This window comes from Oryctolagus cuniculus, chromosome 5, assembly GCF_051225735.1.
Source record: "Oryctolagus cuniculus isolate XC-2025 breed Fujian yellow rabbit chromosome 5, ASM5122573v1, whole genome shotgun sequence".
In the NCBI taxonomy this organism is placed as follows: domain Eukaryota; kingdom Metazoa; phylum Chordata; class Mammalia; order Lagomorpha; family Leporidae; genus Oryctolagus; species Oryctolagus cuniculus.
This window is the reverse complement of record NC_142871.1, coordinates 40625866-40652012: the sequence shown is the minus strand read 5'-3', so window position 1 is coordinate 40652012 and position 26147 is coordinate 40625866. Positions and strand designations below refer to the sequence as shown.

Genomic DNA, 26147 nt, shown 5'->3' with positions numbered 1-26147 from the left:
TTATTATTTCATCCAATTGTTGGTTTAAAATATATATTTGTTTATTTCAAAGTAAGAGGGAGAAACGAGAGAGAGAGAGAGAGAGAGAGAGAGGCTTCCATCTTCTGGTTCACTGCCCCAATGGCTGCAATGGCCAGGGCTGTGCCTGGCTAAAGGCAGAAGCTTCAATCAGGTCTTCCATGTGGGTGGCAAGTGCTGATTTTCCCAGGCCATTAGCACAGTGCTGGGTTGGAACTGGAGCACCTTGGGCTTGAACTGACACCCATATGGGACGCCGGTGTTGAAGGTGGCAGCACCATCCACTAAGCGGGTTTCAGTAAATTTTTAAGCTCAAGATGACATAATTGGCCAGTTAGATCCAGATCTCTTTCTTTTTATATGGCATTACTTGTATTTCTTTTCTTAATTAAAATGCTAATTTTGATGCCATTTACTAGTGTATCATCTATACTTCTAGATTCATAATATGGAAATTACAATGTGAAATTTAGTTCCATTTTGAAAGAAGCTGAGAGAGAATTCGACTTTTTATTCTTTCTAAAATCCCTAATATCACATATGAAGAAGAGCTGTGGACTTCCCCAAGTAAGTTAAAATCATGAAGGAAGTCATTCCCAAAGGAAAATGTTCTCTCCCTCAAGTTTCCCAGTTTAACCCCTAAGTATGGAAAAGAGTATACATGGAGTTTGAGTCTTTTGACAACAATGCCTGGAAAGCAGAGGTAGTTATAAAAATTTACTTGCATTACCTAACAATATTATTGCAGACATCTGGCCAACTTCTATTTCAAAGTAAAGTGATCACAAAAGCTCAAAAGTGCCTTGGGCCATACACGAGCACAGAGACATCACAGAACTTGATGCCAAAGATGAGCCTGATGAGAGAGAACAGGTGAACAATGGAAGCAAGAGTAAAATTTGGGGCCTTGGAGATAAAGGATCATTCCAAGGGTCTATACACTGTCTGAGAAACAAGATAGTGTGGATTTTGTTTCTTAGAAGTCTAGCAATTGCTAGAAATTTTAGAGAAGTTAAATTAATTATTTCATCCCTGGTCAATGCAGACATATTGTAATACATAAAACATCTTTACAATTAACAAAATAAAGTTCCAGAAAATGTAACACTTCTTAAGTCAGGGTCTCCTTGTTAATAGGTAGATATATTCTAATTTTCTTGATCTGTTGTCACCCAAAGGGTAGAAACAAGACTGAAGAAGAAGATTCATATTTCTTAACACATTTAGCACAGCTGGTTGAGAACAATGATGTCCTCTAGTCCAGATTGTGAGGGACAGACACTTCTGTCACTCCAGAGTCACAGAGACACTTTTGACACACGTTTATATGCACAAGATCTTTCCAGAAATCCCTCTTCCACTGTATCTGGAAACAGTAGTTTCCCTTCTAATTAAGAAATTTCTCAGTTTTGAAACCAACCAGAAATTTTACTTAACTATTTCAATAATCTAAGACTATGCACTTGATTTATGACGCCTTTGAAATTGACTATGTCTGTGTGAGCACATGGCGAAACTTGTATTGGTTTTGGTATAGGTTTTAGAAGTAAAAAAACTAGAGTAGAAAAAACCTACACCAAACATGAGAAGGTAAATTATACATTTGAAAAACTACTAAATATGTGTTAAGATGATGTATTTAATTTATTTTAAAATTTGAATAACTGAAATAACATTTAATTTTGAAATTGCTTTATAACTTCTAAATTTGATAGCCCTATTTTTATAAATTAATTTCTTTTCAAAATGTTTATTTTCTTTGAAAAGCAGAGTGTGACAGGAGACAGAGAAAGAGATCCTCAACCTACTGGTTTACTCCCCAAATGCCCCCAGTGGCCAGGACTGGGCCAGGCCAAGGGCAGAGCCCTGAACACCATCTTGGTTTCCCCCATAGGTAGCAAGGACCCAAGCATTTGGGCCATTTTCCACTGCCTTCCTAAGTGCAGTAGCAAAAAGCTGTATCAGAAGCAGAGCAGCTGGAACTCAAATCAGCACTCCCATATGAGATGCTGGCATTGTAGGTAGTGGCTTAACCCACTGTGCACAAAACATAGGCCTCAATAAATTAATTCTAAAGTTAATTGTGTACTAAATCAAAAGTTTTGTTTTCTCTGCACGTACCATACTATAATCTCACAATTTCAGATTCAGATTTATTTAACTTACTTTCATTCCTTCTAATGATATGAAAGGCAATTTGTCATTATGTATTTATGCAAAGTACCAGTGTTTCTTGGACATTTACTTAATACTTATATGTTATTTCTAGTCCTGGTTAATTTCTCTTTAGAAATATATGGGAGACAATGAAATCTCAAGTTAAGAAAGAAAAAGAGAATCTAATCTTTATTCAAAGCCTATTACATAGTACTGCTGTGTCAAATACTTTAGCCTCACTGTTACCCTTTGAGGTTGCTAATTTGTTTGAACTTTATTATTGAAGAAGAAAAATATCAAGATGTAACTTTGAAATAAACTGAATGACCCAAAGCTAATTGATTGAACAAATAGTACATTCATGTTTTACAACACAAAAAACCGATGAAAAAGTATTAATTATACTATTTGATGACATGATACCTATTAGATATTGGTAAACTTAAAAAATACATAACAAAGCCATCATTAGGTATGTGAATGTGTATATATTTACATGTTTTTAGAAAATAAACTGAAGACACATGTGTAACATAAAGACTCACAGAAGCACGGGAAATCAGATAATCATATAAAAACAGAATAACCTGCTAAAATTGGCTTTTGTACATAGTTAAGGTTAGTGGATTACAGGTGACCTTAATTCTTTTGTTTCTGAACTTTAAAAGTTGAAAGAAGAGTGGTTTCCAGAGGCTGGGGGGATCTCCAGCAGGGGAGAGGGAGCGATAGGAAAGGTTATCAGGCAGTAGTAGCAAGTTCTGGCGCTCTATCGCACACCTGGGTGACAACAGCTAACTATGAAACACTGCATGTTCTCTCAAGCCTATGAGAAATTATTTTGAATGTTCTCACCATAAAGAAATGGTAAATGTTTAAGGAAACAGACAAATTTGCCTTGATTTGAACATTACATAATGTATAACCATACCAAAAGATTACATGGGACCCCATAAACTTGTCTAATTTTTGTGTGTAAGTTTTGACAAATTAAAAACACATACACCAATGTCATAGAATTGAAAATATTAGAGTACAGGCCGGCGCCGCAGCTCAATAGGCTAATCCTCCGCCTTGCGGTGCTGGCACACCGGGTTCAAGTCCTGGTTGGGGCGCTGGATTCTGTCCCGGTTGCCCCTCTTCCAGGCCAGCTCTCTGCTGTGGCCCGGGAAGGCAGTGGAGGATGGCCCGAGTACTTGGGCCCTGCACCCCATGGGAGACCAGGAGAAGCACCTGGCTCCTGCCATTGGATCAGCGCGGTGCACTGGCCGCAGTGCACTGGCCACAGTGGCCATTGGAGGGTGAACCAAAGGCAAAGGAAGACCTTTCTCTCTGTCTCTCTCTCTCTCACTGTCCACTCTGCCTGTCAAAAAAAAGATTAGAGTACAGATTAGAAATATAAGATTATATTCTCTCCGTTATTAAGAACAGACATTGTGAGGTTGGCATTGTGGTGTAGTGGGTAAAGCTGATGCATACAAGGCTGGCATCCCATATGGATACCGGTTTGAGACCCAGCATCTCCACTTCGGATCCAGGTCCCTGCTATTGCACCTGGGATAGCAGTCAAAGATGGCCCAAGTGCTTAGGCCCCTGCACCCACATGGGAGACCCAGAAGAAGATCATGGCTCCTGGCCTCAAATCGGCCAAGCTCTGGCCATTGTGGCTGTTTAGGGAATGAAACAGCGAATGGAAGATTTCTCTTTCTTACCCCCTTTCCTCCCTCTCTCTCTCTGTAACTCTGACTTTCCAATAAATAAAATAAATCTTTTTAAAAAATAGACGTTATGATGGTCCATTTAAACTGCCAACATAATGAAGAAATTTATAGGTACTAGAAAAGTGTTATTTTGGGTAAACAAGTTTTGCCTGTGAGTCTGAGAGGTCGAGGTGGGAAGACCTGGCCTCAGGGTGGGTAAGCACCATGAATTGGCTGCAGGTGTAGAGAGAATGCGTCCAGAATCAAATCGGCCTCTGGTCTTGTGCTCTGATAGTTGGGATGTGTTTGACCTGCTGAACTCTGGCCTAGCGTGTCGTTCCTGCAGGCTTGCAGGTCTTGCAGCAGTGGCCCTTTGCTGTGCTCGGGCATGTGGCCTCACACTGAGAGTTACAACTACAGCTTCCCTTATTCTGAGGCCTCTAGACTTGGACTGAGCCATGCCACCTGTACCCCGGAGACTTCAGCCTTCAGACAGAATTTTCAGCTGCCGTAATTGGGTCAGTCAATTCCTCTTTCTTATCCATATTGTATTGACTTTGTCTATAAAATCCTAATACCACGGCTAAGGAAAATTCAAACTGGAGTGTGTGTGTGTTGAGGGGAGAAAAAAAAGAGGGACAGAGACTACCAGAGAGCATAGATTTGAGTCTGGCTCTTCTTCCTGTTTGACTACCTTCATGCTAACTATTCTTTGTGTGGATATAAAAGGTCATTTAAAATTGCACAAAAATAGTTTTTGAATTCTACATTCTCCTGTTGAAGTCATAAAGATATTTATAATTACTTTTTTTTTTTTTTTTTTTTTTACAGGCAGAGTGGACAGTGAGAGAGAGAGACAGAGAGAAAGGTCTTCCTTTGCTGTTGGTTGGTTCACCCTCCAATGGCCGGTGGGGCCGGCGCGCTGTGGCCGGCGCACCGTGCTGATCCGATGGCAGGAGCCAGGTACTTATCCTGGTCTCCCATGCGGGTGCAGGGCCCAACACTTGGGCCATCCTCCACTGCACTCCCTGGCCAAAGCTGCCTGGAAGAGGGGCAACCGGGACAGAATCCGGCACCCCGACCGGGACTAGAACCTGGTGTGCAGGTGCCGCAAGGTGGAGGATTAGCCTAGTGAGCCATGGCGCCGGCCTTATAATTACTTTCAGAGCAGTTAAAAATTGAGAGTTCCACAGAAGCTTCAATATAAATTTTTTTAAAGGGCCAGCTGAAATTATTCTGAGGTTAATATGCAACATGTGGGAATTTGGCACTTACGGTTAAAAGGACAGATTTAACCAAGATGCATGTTAGAAAACACGGAGCGAAATCACTGGTACATAGAGAATAACTTAGAACAAGGAGTGAAATCTTTCTGAGCTGCAGACTGGGCATGGTAATTGAACCAGGAGATTATAGGCCAAACAACTAGAAAGGTTGTATTATAAAGCCAATCAATACTAAAAGGAAATGAAGCTAAGTGACTCAGTCAAGGTTAGATGTGACATTCATCAAGAACCAGCACAAGTAAATTCAGCACCAAAGTTTAAAAGACAGATTCAGCCAGAAGCAGAAAGGTAGGAGACGCCTGTAAGTGGTTGCATTGGTGTTATTCTGATTTTCCTCTCATCCTTCTGCTGTCCTTTCGTGTTTTCCCCATCTTTCCTTCCGTATCCCTCTTCCTTTCCTCCATTTCTTCCCTTTCCTTAATTTCTTTTCCTTGCATGTTGGGATCGTAGATTAATATTAGTCTTTGCTTAGTATATCTTGAGTACTTACTTGTGGTTTTATACTCATTCACAATCCAAAGTCTGAATGTAATGCTGAACACATAACTTGTGCTATAGATAGTTCTTTAGATAGATAGGGATTTGGATAGAACCGCCACCTCTGAATTTCAAATTGAAATGAATGTTCTAATTGAAGTAATTAAACCTAATGGTGTTATACAACAGAATTCACTTGTAACAGCGATGCCGAGAGACTTGGGTAATGGCCCTCATGTAGACTTAATGATAAAATGAGAGGAACTTATGATGGATGTAAGAGGACATGATTTTTCTCACAGTACAACTGAATCCTTGCTATTACAAGAAACAGGTGAAATTTTGTAGAATTACGCAGAACATGTTGAGCTTCTGTTGTAATAGCGAGTATGATATCAAGCCTAGATTTGGGTAGAATACAAGTGTAGCCTTAAAATATATTGTATTTCAAATTGAACTTTGTGATAGCTGAATAAGAGGTATGATATTGCCTTTTAATGAGCTAATTTCTTCCCAATTTTAAGAGTGACCAAAGGTCAGCTCTTTTAGATTGCACAGCGCACACTTGTAAGTAACCCTTATAAATCATCCTTATGTTCAGGTACAGAGCAAGTATTACCCAAGTCCACGGTGTTAAATGGAAAGTGCCTTTCAAAATATGGGAAGGATAGCAAATGTTCACTATAACAATATGCTGAGTGCTTTATGAAATATAAAATTAACCTTGGTAGTTTCTCAGCAGACAGTACTATATAACATAAAAAGTTATATCTTAAAGGGTACAACGCCTGGAGGAACAGTTCTCATTTTGATGTGGTATAGGTGTTGTGTGTTCATTTCTTGATATCAGTCCTTGTGCATTATCCTTACATTTAGAAGAATATAAACTATGTACAGCATGGCCTTAATGGGTCAGGATAAAGAAAGGGTGTAAAAACATTGGAATATTTCTTTTTTTTTTTTTTTTTTTTTTTTTTTTTGACAGGCAGAGTGGACAGTGAGAGAGAGAGACAGAGAGAAAGGTCTTCCTTTGCCGTTGGTTCACCCTCCAATGGCCGCCGCTGCAGCCGGCGCACCGCGCTGATCCTGGCAGGAGCCAGGAGCCAGGTGCTTTTCCTGGTCTCCCGTGGGGTGCAGGGCCCAAGCACCTGGGCCATCCTCCACTGCACTCCCTGGCCATAGCAGAGAGCTGGCCTGGAAGAGGGGCAACCGGGACAGAATCCGGCGCCCCAACCGGGACTAGAACCCGGTGTGCCGGCGCCGCAAGGTGGAGGATTAGCCTATTGAGCCACGGCGCCGGCTTGGAATATTTCTGAATATTCAGTTCAGACATACTATAATATAGCAAGTGTTATTATCTAAAACCAGTACAAAACCTGGGGGTAGGAAGTTGATGTTTGTGGGGAATCTGAACTTGTGAACTGGGGCTGCCATTGTTGCATAGTGGGCTAAGCCACTTCTCTGACACCAGCATCCCATGTGGGTGCTGGTTTGTGTCCTGGCTGCTCCACTCCAGAACCAGCTACCTGTTAATGTGCCTGGGAAAGCAGCGGAAGACAGCCCAAGTGCTTTGACCCCAGAATCCACATGAGAGACTCAGAGGAAGCTCTAGGCTCCTGGCTTCAGCCTGGCCCAGGCTCCCACCCTCCCTCTGTTAAGGCCATTTGGGGAGTGAACCAGGAGTTAGAAGATCTCTCTATGTGTCTCCCTCTCTGGCTATGTACCACTGCCTTTCAAATAAATAAATAGAATCTTAAAAAAAAAAAAAAGAACTTGGAACTGAAACTCAAACTTTGAAGAGGACTTGGAGAAATGTTTCTAATAAGATTGTAGTAAAATAAATATGGCATGGTAATATCAACTGGTATAGTATTTTTGAATGGCAATTTCTGATTAGCATTAATTTAGTACTTCTATACCAGGAATTATTCCTATTTACATATAATTTAATAGCTGAACTAAAAGAAGATTTATTTTATGTATTTGAGAGCAGACTGACAAAAAGGCAGACAGTGGGGGAAAGGGATCTCCTTTGTGTTGGTTCATTCCCCAAATGTCCGTAACATCTAGGGTTGGGCTGGGTCAAAGACAGGAGCTTGTAACTCCATCTGGATCTACCACATGGGTAGTATGGGGCCAGGTACTTGTGCTATCAACTGTTACTTTCTCAGGGGCATTAGCAAGGACCTAGATTGGAAGTGGAGCAGCCAGGACTTGAATTAGTGCTCCAGTATGGGATGTCGGTATTGCAGGCTGGGCAGATTAACCCTGTGCACCACAACATCAATCCCAATAACTGAATTATTTACAGTGTGTCAGGAATCTTAAAGCTGGTAATTTTCTTGACCTAGTATTTCTAGATTTAGAAATTTATGGCATACTAATAATAATTATCCATACATAGACTTATGTGCTAAGATATTTTTTACAGCACTATTTATGTAGCATAGTCTCAAACTAATGTCTCAAAATGAAGACTGCTTAGTCCAGTTACAAAATAGGATATTATGCACTCAGGGAAATCATGTTTGTGAAGACTGCCTGATAAAATGACAAAATTATTTCTATACAATGTTAAACAAAAAATAAATCCTATGCAAAATAGCATATATAAAATAACTTCAAAATTATAATAAACACACATACTTTTATTAATGTTTATTATGATTTTACTCAGGAAATGGGAATATTCTGGATTTTAAAATGCATTTCTGTACTTTGCAAATTTTCTATAATAAATATACATTAATTTTATAGTTAGAAAAGTCAGCTGAAAAACTGTTCTAGCTTCATGTAATGCCATACTTCTCCACAGGAAGACTGCCTTCACATGGCTCCCTGCCCGGCAACCTAGTCAGTGGGATACCTGCTCATCTCAAAATTTCTTCTTGCTAGTTTTTGGATTTCAAGATGAGGGTAATTTTCTCTGGGACTTGTGAGCATTTAGTTCTCTCCCTCTTAAGAAGCCATTCCCGATAGCCACTGAAATATTGTGGCGCTTCCCTGGGTGAAGCATCCCTCCGTGGAGATGATAAACCATTGCATTCCAACTTTAGTTTCTCACTGCTGCCTGGCTGGCTTCATGCTGAAGGCACTCCAGTGAGACCTCCTGACATATACTGAGTGTGCCAAGGGGTACATGAAATTTTGGTATACCAGAAGGGAAATGTGTAGTGGTCCTCAGCCTCTCTAACATCTGCCTGCCTGCCTGCCTGCCTTAAGGTCTTTACTGGCGTGACAGCTGACAGGAATGTTTTTATGAAAGTCCCTAGGATTCTGAGTTAACCAAGGCTAAAGGATTTTGAAGTAAAAAGTCAGTCATAGAGGCCGGCGCTGTGGTGCAGCGGGTTAACGTCCTGACCTGAAGTGCCAGCCTTCCATATGGGTGCTGGTTCTAGTCCTGGCTGTTCCTCTTCCAATCCAGCTCTCTGCTATGGTCTGGGATAGCAGTGGAGGATGGCCTGAGTCCTTGAGCCCCTGCGCCTGCGTGGGAGACCCAGATGGAACCCTGGCTCCTAGCTTTGATTAGGTGTAGCTCTGGCCATTGAGGCCATCTGGGGGAGTGAACCAGCAGATGGAAGACCTCTTTCTCTCTCTCTCTGCCTCACTCTGTAACTCTGTCTTTCAAATAAAATAAAATAAAATAAATAAATAAATAAATAAAGTAATTCCCACAGAGCTTAGACTATTATAGGGATCCGAGAAATATTTGGTGAAGAAAAAGATACTATGGGAGATAAAAGTAGTTTTCATTATAATAATTCCTTGTGTTTTAAAGATTCATTTATTTACTTGAAAGGCAGAACAAGAGACAGAGGGAGAGAGAGAAAGATGTTTCATCTGCTGTCTCCTTTCCTAAATGACCTCATTAGCCAGGTCTGGGCAGGCAGAAGCCATGGTGCCAGGAGTTTCATCCTGGTCTCCCGCATGGGTGGCAGGGGCCCAGGTACATGGGCCATCTTCTACTGCTTCCCCAGGTGCTTCAGCAGGAAGCTGGATTGGGAGCAGAGCAGCTGGGATTTGAAATGCAGCTCTGATATGGGATGCTGGCAACACAAGTAGCTTAACCCATTGAGCCACAATGTCAGCCCATAACAATATTTTTTACATCAAAAGAATAAATAATTACTGTTTTCATATAATTGCTAGCAAGTAAGAAAGACATATGAAGGAGTGAAATCATCCTGAGATATGGAAATAAGTGCTCCAATGGGGGACGTATCTTTTTAGGATTGATAAGGGAATTTATGAGAACAGTTTAGGATGATATAAATAGATGCTTTTTAAAAAAATCTTTTTTTTTTTTTTTGAGAAGTAGACTTACAGAGAGAGAGAGAGACTCAAAGATAAAGGTCTTCCTTCCACGGGTTCACTTCCCAAATGGCTGCAACAGCTGGGGCTGGGCCAGGCCAAACCCAACAGCCAGGAGCTTCTTCCAGATCTCCCATGTGGGTACAGGGACCCAAGTACTTGGGTCATCTTTGGCTGCTTTCCCAGGCAGATTAACAGAGAGCTGGATGGGAAGTGGAGCAACTGAGACATGAACCAGCCCCCATATGAGTTGCCAGCATTGCAGGCGGCAACTTAACCTGCTATGCCACAACGCTGACCCCGACATAGAGATTCTTTATCAACTCTTTACAAAGGAAATTGTGCATTGTTTCTTCTAAAGGTGCAGGAATGAAAAAATTCTATGGCCTAGATTTTCTTTGGCTGACTATAGTAGGTTGGGTAGTGGTCAACCAAAAACATCAAGTGTTAATATCTGGAGTTTCTAAATGTTACAGATTCCAAAAAGAGAAGGAACACACACACACACACACACACAGAGATACTCCATCTGCTGGTTCACTCTTCACATGGCTGCAAAAACCAGGGCTGGACCAGGATGAAGTCAAGAGTCAGGAACTCTACCCACATGTATGGGAGGGGTCCAACCCCTTGGAACATCATCCATTCATTGCCTTTGCAGTGCGTTAGTAGGGAAATAGATTAGAAGTGGAGCAGCCAGGACTTGAACCAGTACTCCAATATTGGATATTGGCATGGCAGGTGGCAGCTTAGCCTACTGCACCACAATGCTGGCACCTAAATTAAGAATGTTGAGATGAAGAGACTACCTTGGCCTACCTGGGTGGCCCCTAAATGCCATCACAAGTGTCCTTATACAATAGAAGCAAAGGCAGGGTCCACACAGACACTTTGTGGAAAAGACAAAGGGAAGAGGAGGAGGTAATGTCACCATGCAGGTGAAGCGCAAATGGATGCAGCCATACGCCAAAGAATGTTTGGTGTTACCAGAAGGAAGAGGAGGAGAGGCAAAGGAGGACATGCCCCTGGAGGCTTTGCAGTGAGTGCATCTTGATTCCAGACTTGTGGCCTTCAGAACTATTGGGGAATAATTCCTATTGTCTTAGATGATTAACTTTGTGGTTATTTGTTGCGGAAGACTTAGGAAACCAATAGAGTCATTAACTTAACTCTTATGTTGGAAAGCGACCTCATTCTGATTAGTTGAGGAGAAAGTGATTCCAAATGGAGCTCTTGTCTGGTGGTGAAAGGTAAAGTCAGTTATGAGGGGTTGGTGTTGTGGTCTAGTGGGTTAAGCTACCACCTGTGACCCTAGCATCGCATATATGCTCCAGTTCGAGTCCTGGCTGCTTCAAGTGTTTGGGTGCCTGCACCAATGTGTGAGACCTGCAAGAAGCTCCTGGCTCCTAGCATTGACCTGGTCCATCCCTGGCTGTTGCGACCATCTGGGGAATGAAACGTGTATTCTCTCTCTCTCTCTTTCTCTTTATAACTCAGCCTTTCAAATAAATAAATCTTTTTAAAATATCAGTTTTGAAGAGCAGGGAGGTTGTGGTAGACAGTATTTAGGGATACATTGGAAACTAACATTTTCTATTGTAAAATCATTGGGGAGTTGGGGGGCACATTGGAAAGGTAAAGTCCCCCAATCCGTCTTCCACTTGATATATCAGACCTACTCACTCATATGAGATGAAGTTGTGGTTACAACACAGCAGGGGACTGGAGCCACATACTCTGTGGTGTCATTTACCAAAAACTCTGGATTAGTATTCAAAATCACATGGATGGGGCAGTAGGGTTTATGTTACAGTTTATCCACATGGAAGCAAATAGAAGGCAAATTGCTTGACTAATTTTTCTGGATCTACATTAGCAGTACATTTTTTTTCTTTTCTTTCTTTCTTTTTTTTTTTAAAAGGAATAGCTTAAATGATTGGTTTCAAAAAACAATACACAAACAACAACAACAAAAAACTCTACAGTGTCAAAACTCAAACTGACCACCCCCAAAAAACTTCTCTTCTCAAAACTCACTTGTGGATGCCAGACTCAGTGAATTTACATTTGATAGAAAAATAGGAAACTTCTGTATGTCACACAAAGGCAACATTGTGATGTAGCTATCAGGCCTGTGGCTCCCAGGATGCCCGGAGATGTGGGCCAGATGAAGGTATGTCAGGGAATCCAGCTGCAGCCACTGTCTCAGGGATCCCTCCCTCAGTTAGTTGAAATCCCAACCGCTTATCACAAAAGCAAGAGAAATTTGATAACGACTTGGCAGTGGTGGCCAGACTAATTCTTGCTGGAACAAGAAAGTGATATTCAGAGATTGACAGAGTCTTAAAACGATCAAAAGGGACACGCAGGGGCTTTCTTTTCAGAGGTTCCAGTCTCACTGAGTTTGGTCAGATAGTGTGAGGGGCCCAGGCAAGTCATTTGTTAGAGGATGTAAAATAAAGCGGGGAAAGAAAGGGAAAGATTGAAAAAGAATGAGGTATTTACTTACGAAAAGCACCAATGAAATCAATCCCTACTGAGGGTAAAAGAAAGAAAGGAAGACACTGCTGGCATTGAAAATGCTTGCACACAGGGGTAGTTCTAAAGGACCCCTAGTAGACAGTCACGGTGTGGTGTGCACTCGGGGTAACCCAACTCTCTTATGTCAGTTATCGCAAGATAATGGATTTGAAAACTTGATATTGATGTTTCTGTTCGCAAAAATAATATGCCGTCATTATTAAAACACAATAAGCAAGAGACACAATAAAAGCATATAGCCTGGGGAGCAGGGCGATGTTCTCCTGGATGTTGACTCCTTGGAGCCAGCCGCAGTTAACAGCTTTGTACACAAAATAACAGAAGGAAGAGCTGATCAATTTGGACACAACAGCTCACCCAAATGCCTTTATTTCACAGCGAGGGGAAAAGAGGCGCAAATAAAGCTGAGTGGTTGAAGTCTGTGCAACTAATTAGAAAAAAAAATCTTGCTTGATTTGCTCTTAGGTTGCCTATCTAAAGACAGATTCTTCTGTTGGTTGGTATTGTCTCTTGAGCTACCAGGGAAACACATCCTAGATGTACGGCCCCTCATCCTAGCATCACTAAAACAGAGTAAAGAAGCTTTAAAAAAAGAGCTCTTTAAAGTGAGCAAATGAAGAGATAGTTTATGATTGAAATATCCGCCTCCATAAATTGCACAGAGCAACATTCTTATTTTCAAATTTGAAGTTGAGAGATAATACTAATAGAGTACCTGCTAATCTGCAGAACGTTCTTGGTTGTATACAGGAGTATATGGGGGTACTTTTACAATTTCAAGGAAAATTTAATGAAAGAATGTTTATTGATATAATATTTTTTAAAATCCTTGCATATTATCATAATATATTTTTTGAACTTTTTAAAGACACCTTGTATACATGGATTTCAAAATTTTTTGCCCCAAACTAAACTTGTTTTTGAATAATTTTCATGAATATTTGGAAATAAATTCATATTTTTAGCCCTTTTTCTATGAAATCAACCTCCAGTTTCTGAATCTTGTGGCCAGTTTCTACATGCTTCCAAAGTGTCCTTTGTAGTATACCTCAGTGCTATTTATTTTGTGGCAAATGACAGCGAGAACTTTTGACTTTTCTCTTTAATGTCCAGAATTTCGCTGAATGCCGATGCTTTTCACTCTGGAAAAATCCCATGAACATCCCCTTCTTTAATTCTCTGTCATATAAAACCACATTTCCTATCTCAGAAAGTGACTAGAATCATTTTATATATTTGAGAGCTGTCCTAATGCCATTTCTCTCCTAAATATGCCTCTGTTTATTTTTTTTATGATTTCATGCTGCCTTAGTTTTTCAAATTAGTAAGCTAAGCAGAGAAATGGACAATACAGCTTCCCTCACACTGCCACAATGTTGCACAGTTATCAAAGAGCCCTAATAGGTGGGTATGAATGATGCCTCAAGGACATGCATGTGAATAATCTGTGCACATGTGTACTTACATATGCACACATACATTTAGGATTTGTGAAGTCTTGAATAGGAAATGAACTTGGATTTTGGGCCATATTACTTTTGGTTTGAATTTACTCTGCTGGCTGTGTAATCTTGGACAAGTCACTTAGCTTCCGAGCCTTAGTTCCCTCATTTCTAAAATGAGGGCAATGGTGACTATCTTAAAGTATTATCACAGGGGTTAAAGGAGGTGATGAAATAGTAGGTGTAATATAGGCCTGGCATATGATAGGTGTCAAAAAATGGCAGTTGATATCATTGTTTTGTCATTTAACCATGTTTCTTTTCAAAAGACTGAACAATGTCTGAGAGTATTCAATATTTATCCCCCCCTCCACTCTCCATGAATTCTTTTTAAGAAATGTCTATTTATTATTTTTATCTACTTGAATGGTAGAGTAAGGGGGGACGGGAGGGAGGGGAGAGAGAGAGAGAGAGCATGAGAACAAATCTTCCATCTGCTGGTTCTCTCCCTAAATGCCTGCAATAGCCAGGGCTGGGCCAGGAACTCTATGCAGGTCTCTCGTGTGGGTGGCAGGGGCCCAAGTTCTTGAGCCATTATCTGGTGCATTTGAAGGAAGCTGGATTGGAAGCAGAGGAGCTAGGAGTTGAACCGTGCTGTCAGATATGGGATGTGGGCATCCCAAACAGTGGTTTATCTCATGCCATGACTCCCACGCCCCAGAATCTATTGTTTTTTTTTCTTCCCTATTCCTTTCCATTAGAAGATACTATTTCTTTAAGATAATTTGTAGTCTACTGCTTTATCCAGTCTTTGTCATATGTACATTTTCTTCCCTGCTCCATCTCTGACACAATACTGTCTGCTATTATCACTTTCTGGCTCTTCTCCTTACGTAGGCGTTGCTTCAGACTGCATTTGTGTTCTGGGTCCATTTCAGGCATTCTGTGCCCTGTGCAATTACCACAGGATCAGCTTCTCCCACAATTGGTTGTCACTGGTTACATTTTTATCAGTTGACCGAAATGCTTAGTTGAACATAGATTAGGTTGTCATGCCTCTGTAGTGCCTGTAGTTGAAAACTTTTTACTGGACACTTTCTCGTGTCACTTGATGCTAAGAGGAACATGTCAACAGTGAAACTTATCTAGACGCTAAATATGATGTAACTGATAGATTTAGGTGTCACATTATACAGTGGTGTTGCTTGATAGAACATTGTTTGGCTCTGTGCCAAAAGACACATTGGGTTCACTATAGCTGTCTAGCTGTTGCCATATCAGCATGTCATTTGCTAGCATGCTAAAAATGGAGCAAGAGGACAGGATTATTTTTAGTTGGAAAAGCTTCATTTACTTCTTATAGGCTAAATCGACCTTTAATGAATAACTTCTTTAGTCTTTTTTAACATATAAAGAGGGAATAAATCTTCAGTGATTTGAATGATGGGTCCTCTGTAACAGTGACATAGTTCAGTGCTCTTACTAGGAACATTAATTGACCGTAACATTTATTTTTGACACTTATACAGCGGGAGAAATCTTTTAAAAACTAAACACCAAATCACAAGCATACAGTTTTCCTTTTGAACTTTTGATTTTTACAAGTGAGCTTCTACTTAGGCGTCTCAAGGAGGCATTCTCCTTGATTGTTGCATGCGGAAAAGCCTTACAAGTCATTATTAAGTTTATAAATGATTTTTGAAACAAAAATGTAAACTTTAGTCATAGGCATGAAATATTTCTTGAAGGAGGAAACTGGTATTTGTTTTCCTTTCCCCCTAACTCAGTCAGCATTTAATGCCATCTGATATTAAATATCATATTTTCAAATCTCTGAAGTGATGCATATATTATAAAGTATTTGAAATTTGTAATAATATTAAATATGGTAGGCTATATAGGGAGCAAGACAAGCTCATCAATAATGAGTTTTCTGAGATTAACTGTGCTGTCTGGGTGGCAGATAGGCTCATGGAGGATGGTCATGCCTTGAGAGTAAAAACCATCAAGAGTGCTCACTGATTTGACAAATGTTTTGAGTTTGTATTACTCTAGCAGACTACTTTTCCTCCCTTCTCAATAAAAAATGAGTAATCAGAGAAAAATTATAATTTTGAATAATTTCTTACAGTAAATGACAGTAGCCATTTTTGGTACACATAGCCATTGGGGTGAACCATCATGTAGCAAAAAGTCTTTTTCTTGGACTTTACTAGGACTCATTGAACTATAGTTTGATTGCTATTTATTTTTAAATTGGCTAATGAACTATTTATAAATGAGTTTTTGGCCATTTCACATTTGTGGTATTTTTCTTTATTGGTAGTTTTTGATCAGGGAATCAAAAGCCACGCTATATATTCAAATAGGATAGGCTTTGATAGAACAATCACAGATATAACCATTGGTAGGGCTGGGAACTCAAGTCTGGGGAAGACCACCTGCCCATTTCAGTAGCCTGTAGACCTAGAGTGGAGTCTCAGGAGTTCTTTGAAAAGCTGCTGTGAATCTCAAGAATCTTTGAGAAATGGCTGCTAAATTTCTTGTTATCTGAAGTGGCTCATTTGGAAGCCCTCATTCACAGTATGTCATTCACAGTATGAGGGCTTCCAAATCTGTCTGTGAATAGTTTTTTTTTTTTTAAATTGCTACCAGAAAAGAATGCTTTTTTCCCTCTTTGTTACTTTCTGTGTCTTAATGCTTGCTTTAAGCAAGCATTTTTTGCAGACTAATCTGCATGCATCAAGTTAAAGCAGTGCTGGGAAATGGAGTTTCAGGTTCCTTCCCTTTTGAAGTAGACAAAAAGATATGACAGAGACAGTAAAAACGTCAAGTTGGACACAGATCTGACATAGTCTACACTTTTGTCAACTTAGCATCAATGGCCAGTATTTTATCCACATTTCAACTTCAAAAACGACCACCACCAAACTTCAGGCTTTGGCATGACAGAGCTATGCCAGATGTAGCAATATAAACATAGGACCATAAATGAGTATAGTTCACCTGCTTCTTAGGGTAGACATAAATTTCTATGAATTGCACTGTCTGTTTCTAGATAATGCACATTCTATATCTTCTTTGATACTCACTCTAATTCTCCTTTGCCCATCTCCATAATTTATAGAGTGAATAATAAGTTTAATCTGTATAAATATACACTTCTCATTAGAAGGGGAAGACTGGCAAAAACAAAAATAAACAAAAAACCCAAACTCTGATAAACACAAACATGCATATCATAAAACAGAAAACAAATAAGTTTAGTTTCTCATGACTCATTTCTACAAGTGCATAAGGAGACATCATTGGTATATTTGATTTCCTCCTCTCACTACTCACCCTATTTCTCTCTGTAAGCATCTTATCGGGTCATGGTTCTTGACTTGAAGGGATGATGCAAACTTCCATTTTGAATGGCTGGGGTTATTAGTCCACTTGCCTTTACTGGGTTGCTTTACTCTTTTATTAAACTTTTACGCTGGACACAAGTACTAGAGACAGCCTAGAGAACCCTGTGAATCCCCTTCGCCTTTATATAAAGCACAGCTGCATTTCACCTGGCTAATCCGTATGATTCACTCCAGTTAGTACAGCAAACCATTTACCTGTTAGCTTAGTGGGATGAAGAATTCAGATTGACAGGGTATAGTTTAAAATCCAAAGTCGGCGGATTCATTGTTAGATCTACTAGTGGAAGGATTTATTTTTCAGTAATTAAGTATGTAGACAAGCAGAGCCAAAAGGTATAAACAAGAAGCACAGCATTGGTGACTGTGTCCTCAAGGATAACTTCTAGCAGGGGAAAAGGTAGTAAGCATCATTATTGGTTGCTGTATCAGAACATACACAAAACCTTGTAGGATAGCATATAGTCAGATAAGGTGTTATTACTTAGTGAGCCCCCTAAAGGATCTTTAATAAGTATTATGTTATCTCAGGCAAGCCGACTTAAGGTGATAGGGCACACAATAAGGGCAATTATTCCATGAGTGTGAACCTTTCTCTCACTTTTTCCTATAGTAAATGTATTCTTTAGCCAGAAGCAAAATTGTGTGAATATCATTATAGAGAATCAGGCATTGCATTAACCTATTGGTAATGATACTTAGAAAAGCAGAGTGGACAGGGAACACACACTCTTATCTACAGATTTATTCTGGTAAAAAATTTTACTCCTTTTTTCAGGATGGAAGTCTGCCTATGGCTAGCAGATCCCCTTGGGAATGGTGCCACAGGAGGGAATCTGCATTGCTGATGACATTAGATATTTAACAATAGCGGTAGGTAGACCAGGTTCCTTGAAGGGAAGACCATTTCCCTCCCTCCCTCCCTCCCTCTCTCCCTCTCTCCCTCCCTCTCTCCCTCCCTCCCTCTTTCCCTCCCTCCTTCCCTCCCTCCTTGATATGCATAGCCTCTATGCCTAATGCTTTCACCATTTTTATTCCCAATCTTATCTATTAAGCTGGAGTGGTTGGGGAAGTATGATTGGAAGCCACAAAAGTGCCATGATTTCTACTTTATTACTGGGAAAATACTCTGGATTTGATGTCTGCTTATGAGTAAAAATGTGGGGGAAAGTAATTTTTAACTCTTGCCCTTTCCCAGTAGTTTACCACTTCTTACCCTGATCCTTTTGTTGCCAATTCCTTATTTTGTTTTTGCAATATCCTGAGAAATTGAAAAATCAGTATCCATTACCCATTGTGTGGATGTGCCATCTCTTTGAAGCAGAAGAGAGAGAGTCAATGCAGTTCTACCCTAGGAACACTTCCTCTCTCACTATCCTTAAGGGCCATTATATAGTGGGATTGGAATGCTATAACTTAGTGTAAGATGATTATGTGGACTCATCTGTGAATACAGAATTGATTTCTTTTACCCCAGTCACTTGATCGTGAAATTCTCCTGAGGTTCAAAATGCAGTTTGTGATTTGGTTGTCAATGCAAACTTTTGGTATCAAAAGATTAAAATCTAATGTCAGTTAAATTTCTACCCATGATTTATTTTCTGCTCTGGCTGATGAGAAGGAGAACTATGCTCAATTGTTTCCTGTAACACAACTCGGGTGTGCTTTTAGGATTAATTTAGCTGATTTTCACCTATGCTGCTTGAGTTTGATAGTACAATGCTGCTGTGTACCCTTAAAAATTAAATTACTTTATCAAATTATAATTTACACACAGAAATGCATCCATTTCACATGTACAATTTGATGAGTTTTGACAAATATTCATCATATAAGACCTTCACAAAAAAGTATATAGAGCATTTTCTTCATTCAAAAAGTGCTGTGCATCACTATGCAGTCAATACTCACCGAACTCATGTTCCAAACACTGATCTTCCTTCTGTTCCTATAGATTTGTTTTATCTACTCTAGAATTTCATATAAATGGAAGCATATAGTACATCATTGTGTGTCTGGCTCCATTTCATTGTTCAAGATTTCTGAGATTGGCCCCTGTTATGTAATGTATAAATAGTTGGTTGTTTCACTGCTGATGTTCCATTGTGTAAAAATACAGCAATTTTGATGACCCATCACCAAATTTGATATACTTGTACAAAGGGCTGGCACTATGGCATAGAAGGTTAGCCCTCTACTTGCAGTACTGGTGTCCCATATGGGCACCAGTTTGAGTCCCAGCTGCTCCACTTCCAATCTGGCTCCCTGCTAATGTGCTTGGAAAAGCGCAGAAGATGGCCCAAGTCCTCGACCCCTGCACCCACATGGGTGACCCAGATGAAGCTCCTGGCTTCTGTTTTTGGCCTGGCCCAACCCTGGCCATTGCGGCCATTTGAGGAATGAATCAGAGAAAGGAAGACCTCTCTCTCTCTCGCTCTCTCTCTCTCTCCTTCTTTCTCTGTATTTCTGCCTTTCAAATAAATAAATCTTTTAAAAAAGATATATTTGTACAAGTATTTCTTTAAATATGTTAATTCTCCTAGGTAAATGTTTAGGATTGGGATTACTGGTTCAAATATAAATTCCATGTTTTGTTGTATAAAAGACTCCCAAAATGTTTTCCAAATGATAGTGGCATTTTCTATTCCCACCAGCAATATATGAGTGCCTATTGTTTCATTTTCTTGCCAAGATTTTGTATTATCAGACTTTTAAAATTTTAGCATTTTCTAATGGGTACTTGGTGACTTTAATTTGCACTTTATTTTCGACTAATGATGTTTTATGTGTTTATTGGCAATTTATATCGTTTGTTGGTGGGCCTATCAGTTCAAGTCTTTTGTCAATTTAAAGTTTTATTGCTTTTCTCATTATTGATTTGGAAGAGGTCTTAATGTATTCTAGAGATGAGTTCTTTGTCAGATACGTGTGTTATGAATATTCCCTCCTAGTCTTTGTCTTGCCTATTCATTTTTGTGACATAAGGGCAGTTGGTTTTCATCTCGATGAAGTAAAACTACCAAGTTTTTCTTCTATGTTCATGCTTCCTAGTCTGTACTTGAAAATAAAACACAAACAATAAAAATATTGTCATGTTCACAAAGACTTTTTCTTGTGTTTTATTCTAGAGGTTTTATGGTTTTAAACTTTTTACTTAGGCCATGAATTAACTTATTTTTTAAAAAAGATTTCTTTATTTGAAAGGTAGAGTGACATGGAGCAGAGTATGGGGGTGGGGTAGAGAGTATTCTTCCCAATGGCTCTAACAGCTTGCACTGGGCCAGGCTGGAGCCAGGAGCCATGAACTCCATCTTAATCTGCCATGAGCCATCTTCTGCTGGCTTCCCGTATACATTAGCAGGAAGCTGTGTCAGAAGTTGAGTAGCCAGAATTTGAATGAGAACTCTGATGTGGGATACCAGTATGATTTATGATATACACACGGCTAGTCCCTAACTTTTATGATTTGAAGTAAGCATTGAGGCTTATTTTCATACTATTGTCCTTAATTGATTTAGGCCTTTTTCATATCATCTCTTTATTGGTTTAAAATGCTTTATCTTTCCTCTAGCTTCCTGAAGTCTTGGACACACTGGTAATGTTAGGTAGGAAGTTAGAATTTAGCCTATGTGTGTGAGAGAAAGGCCTGAGGAAACTGGGATCTGCAGAGCCCAGCATCTACACTTCAAAGTCCTGCCCAGACCTGGTAATCTTCCAGGTGGTCCCCGCCCTTCCCCTCATGTTAAGCTCCCAGGAGAATTCTCTCTCCCCAGAACCAAATGGGTTACCTGGCCTGATAACCCTGAGCAGTAAAACCTTTGTGAAGCTCCTTTGCCTAGTGCCAGGGCTCCCCAAATCTGGCAAGGAATTTCCTAATTTGCACTCAGTAAACCCTTTGTCCTAGAGGAAGAGGAGGAGGGGGAGGGGAAGGAGAAACCTGTACCCCTTTTCCCTTATAAGCCTCCCTCTAAACAAAGTCTGCTTGCTCACCTCTCTGCTCTCTGCTGAGCTGCCCGCCTGGCCTGCCAGGTGTATTCTCTCCATTCAGCCATGAAACCTTGCTTTCCCCCAGTCTGAGTGACTGGGCACTCTCTCTCTGTCCCTTTTGTTGTAATGGAGGGCTTGTCCCCAATAAAACCTGCTCTGTCTCACACCTGAATTCTCTCTTGCACGAGGACAAGAACCCCACGACAGTAATAACCATTTTCATGTCCTTGGTACATATCCTAGCATCGTCATAATTTCTGGGTCAGTTTTGATTGGTTGGTTTTCTCCTCGTTAGGAATTTTATTTTCTCCTCTGTTCACGTTTGTATGGGAGACAGTGAAATACACCTTGTTTGGTACTAGACAGGCTTTTATTACTACCAAAGCTTTTGAGCTTTGTTCTTGGATTTAGTAAGTTACTTGGAAGCAGATTGGTTCTTTCAGGTCTTGAATTTAATCTTTGTGAGGTGGGAACAGAACAGCTAATTTTGTCTCACTACTCAGGAAAAACCATTTTGCATATTCTACTAATTCTCTGTTTTCTGTCGTGACTAGTGAGCAGAGAAATTGTCCGTGGGTCTCTGAGAACTTTGCCAATTTTCCCTTCTAATCCTTTTGGGCTGTGATTTTTTTTTTTTTTCATCCTCAGAGTTTCCTCACAGAAATGCTCTCATCAATGCTCAGCCAAAGGCTGAATCCTCTCTGTGCACAGTTCTCTTCTCTCTAGTCCTGACCAACACAGTGTAGCCTTCCCCAAAGAGACTGGACAAACTGTAAGGGATTAGCATCCGTTGGCTCTGCAGTGATGTTCACTGAAGTGTTGTGGTGATCTAATTTTAGGGCACCATTTCCTCATCCTTGGAAATCTCTCTTATGCAGGCGGGAAAGCTGATGTCAGCTGACTAGAAATCCTCTCTCTTGGGTGTTTTTAGGGGCTTGCCATGAATCTGGAGTGCTTGGTGTCTTTTTCCTCTGCTTCATGCTGTGGTGCCTTTGCTGGATTAACATGCTTTCCTTAGTGAGAGCTTTGTGGCTCCTTAAGTCCCAGTAACCTTACAGTCTTTGCTAATTAGTCATGTGACTTGAGGTTTCTAGAACCCTTTATTTGCAAATACTGATAATTTCAAGAGCTATTTACATGATTGAGTAATTCAATAATTACGTTTGACTTTTACCAGTTTTACTTTCATAGATCAATTCCACTATAACAGTGCTAACTACAATTATTGTGAATTAAGAATCTTTGGACACATTCTTCTTTTTAGAAAAATATCTTTACTGGGAACGTCTCTTATTTTATGAGTTGCTTTATAGCATAGATTTTTACAAAATTTTATTTAAGTTACATAAGTTTTATGTATTTCATATATACAGATTTAGGAACATAGAGTGCATACCCACTGCACACACTGTGACACTGAACTACCCACTGCACCACCCTACCCTCCCTACAATCTGCTGTCCAACCATTCTTCTTCCTCCCTCTCCTAACCCCACTCTTAATTTTTCAAAGATCTACTTTCAGTTTACTTAATGATCATAAAGCTAACCCTACTGTAAGTAATAGAGTTCAAACAAATAGTATGAAGAAAAATAAACACTGTTCCTCAATGGAAGAGACAGAGACAAAGGCTGTATACAATCATTGAATCTTGAAATGTATATTTCACTCCAAAACATTATATTCTGGGTACTCTATTTGTTACCTCGGGTCAGGGAAAACATATGGTACCTATACTGGCTTATTTCACTAAGTATAATGGTTTCCAGTTGCATCCATTTTGTTGCAAAAGACAGTATTTTCTTTTCTCTTTTTTTTAACAGCTCAGTAGTACTCCATAGTGTATATAAACCATAATTTCTCTATCCAGTCAACAGTTGATGGACATCTGAGTTGATTCCTTATCTTAGCTATTGTGAATTGAGCTGTAATGAACATGGGGGTATAGATCTATAACATAGATTATATTAAATATTTATTTATTTATTTGTAAGGCAGAGTTATCGGGGGACAGATTGAGGAAATGAAATCAAGTATTTCTGTATATGTTTTCTAGGCCAGATGTTTAAAGTGGTAGACTTTCTATAGTAGGCATGTGGATTTTTAAAATGTCACTTTGTAATTGTGACAAAAAAGTAGGTGAAATGTAAAAGTATATGGGCCTGATTTCCTGCATTTCTGAGTTTTTAGAATGCCTTTGACATTAATTTTCTTAGAATAAGTGGTAGTCTTGTGACTTAAAATGCAGAGAGCAGTACACATTGTCTAGCTTTGTCAGAAGAATGCAGTGAATGTAGAGTTGTCCTGCCTAAGAAATCTGCTATTGCAAGAAAAGAGGCTTTAAGTGTCAGATAAACTTACACATATTTCTTCAGACTAGTTCAGTTAAGCTTTTTTTTTATACTTCTGCTATGCAAGTCACATTGCTCAGTGTTTTCTCCCAGTCTTCAGGCCCTGGAAGGAGAAGAAGGTTGGAGAACTAAACAGGGTTTTACCCAGTAGAAAGTGGCCACTTCTGGTTATTTCCTTATCCTGACAAATCCCTTCTTTCTGTACTGATCTACTCGTATCTAATTCTCCAACAGAACAGAGCTTTATCACCAAGCCACCCATAAACCTTTGCAGTTATCACAAGAGCTGCAGGGGGTCAGTGAGAGCATAGAAATTACATGTGCGTTAAGGGGATGAAGTTGTAGAGAGAACTGTCTTCTCAATGCTTACTAGCTTCAAGGAAAAAGAGTGAGTTAGAGTTGCTAGATAGCCCTGTCACAATTCCTGATTTGCCTGGAAGCTCCAGCCATAGTTGAGTAGTTTGCTCTGGAAGGAGTTCTGAATGACTTCGTGTACCTAAACATGAACTTGCGCACCTGCAACTTAGGGGTTTGAGAAATGGATGTCTTCTCTTAGGGATCAGACAAGTTATCCCTAGACGCATTTGCTCATTTATTACTATTATTTTTAAAAATTGTTTTATTTACTTGAAAGGCAGAGGAGTGATTACTGACATCATAAATAAGAGTGTGAATTGTTAAATCAACAACGGAAGTCACTGTGCACTTACTCCTTATGTAGGATCTCGGTCCTTAATGTGTTGTACTATGTGAACTAATGGTAAAACTACTACTCAAACAGTACTTTATATTTTGTGTTTCTGTATGGGTGCAAACTGTTGAAATCTTTACTTAGTATCTGCTAAATTGATTTTCTGTATATAAAGATACTTGAAAATGAATCTTGATGAAGAATGGGATTGGAGTGGGAGATGGGATGGTTGTGGGTGGGAGGGTGGTTATGGGGGGAAAAGCCACTATAATCCAAAAGTTGTACTTTGGAAATTTATATTTATTAAATAAAAGTTTAAAAAAAAAAAAAGAAAGGCAGAGGAATAGTGACAAACAGGGAAAGCTCACACTGACGGATTCACTCCACAAATACCTGCAACCGTCAGTACTGGACTGGGCCAAAGCTGGGATCTGGAAACTCAATCCAGCTCTCCCATGTGGGTGACAGGGACACAACCACTTGAGCCATAACCTGCTTTCTCATCAGTGTCCACATTCTCAGGATGCTGGAATTCAGGCATCAAACCCTTGCACTCCAATTTGAGATGCAGCCATTTTAACTGCTAGGCCAAATGCTTGTCCCTTTTGTGCCTCTTGTATCTAGTGTTTAGCACTGGGATTTAATCTTAAAACATAATGGATGGCCGGCACTGTGGCTCAATAAGCTAATCCTCCATTCTGTCCCGGTTGCTCCTCTTCCAGTCCAGCTCTCTGCTGTGGTCCTGGAGTGCAGTGGAGGATGGCCCCAAGTGCTTGGGCCCTGCACCCGCATGGGAGACCAGCAGAAGCACCTGGCTCCTGGCTTCGGATCACCACAGTGCACTGGCCACAGCGTGCCGGCTGCAGTGGCCATTGGAGGGTGAACCAACGGTAAAGGAAGACCTTTCTCTCTGTTTCTCTCTCTCTCACTGTCCACTCTGCCTGTCAAAAAAATAATGGAATAATTCTTTGAACAGATAATATAAATAATTTCTCCTTAATATCATTAAATTAAATTTTTAATTTAATATGCAATGATTTCTACATCTCTATAATTTGCAATTGCACTTGAATTTTGCCCACAAGAATGGTTTATTTGTAAAAATAACACTGAAAATATGTTTGGCTTAAGGTACAACTCATATATATTTAGTTCATTTTGTTATTACTTAATGTTATTGCCTATGTTGGAATCTTGAGAGGGGCTGGCACTGTGGCATAGTGGGTAAAGTCGCCACCTGCAGCACCAGCATCCCCTATGGGCACTGGTTTGAGTCCTGGCTGCTCCACTTTTGATCCAGCTCTCTTCTGTGGCCTGGGAAAGCAATAGAAGATGGACCAAGTCTTGCATCTCTGCACACATGTGGGACACCTGCAAGAGGCTCCAGGCTTCTGGCTTTGATCGCCCCAGCTCTGGCCATTGAAGCCATGTGGGGAGTGAACCAACAAGCAGATCTCTTTCTGGCTCTACCTCTCTGTAACTCTGCCTTTCAAATAAATATATTTTCTTAAAAGTTAGAGTTAGTAGTCATATAATATTATCTACTGATTGTGTGTTAGAATAATATCCCTCCAAAGACATCCATCTTCTTAACCCTAAATCTGTGAATAGGACATACAGGTGTAAATTCATGGCAAGAGGAATGAGGTTGCAGGTAGAGTTATGGTTGCTAATCAACTAACCTTATTGAGGTGGGTCCAATGCCAACCAAAGGCCCTCAGATACGGAAGCAGAAGGTGGAAAGCAGAGTGATTCTCAATGTGAGAAAGACTCCTTAGT

General features: G+C 40.0%; 1 long non-coding RNA gene across 1 annotated transcript; it reads left to right on the top strand.

Moving 5' to 3' along the window:
- Positions 1 to 4100: 4100 nt before the first annotated feature.
- Positions 4101 to 25850, top strand: LOC149126476 (uncharacterized). Its single transcript, XR_016233407.1, has 3 exons — positions 4101 to 4390; positions 25091 to 25258; positions 25669 to 25850. It is a non-coding gene; the product is annotated as an uncharacterized LOC149126476 (long non-coding RNA).
- Positions 25851 to 26147: the final 297 nt, after the last annotated feature.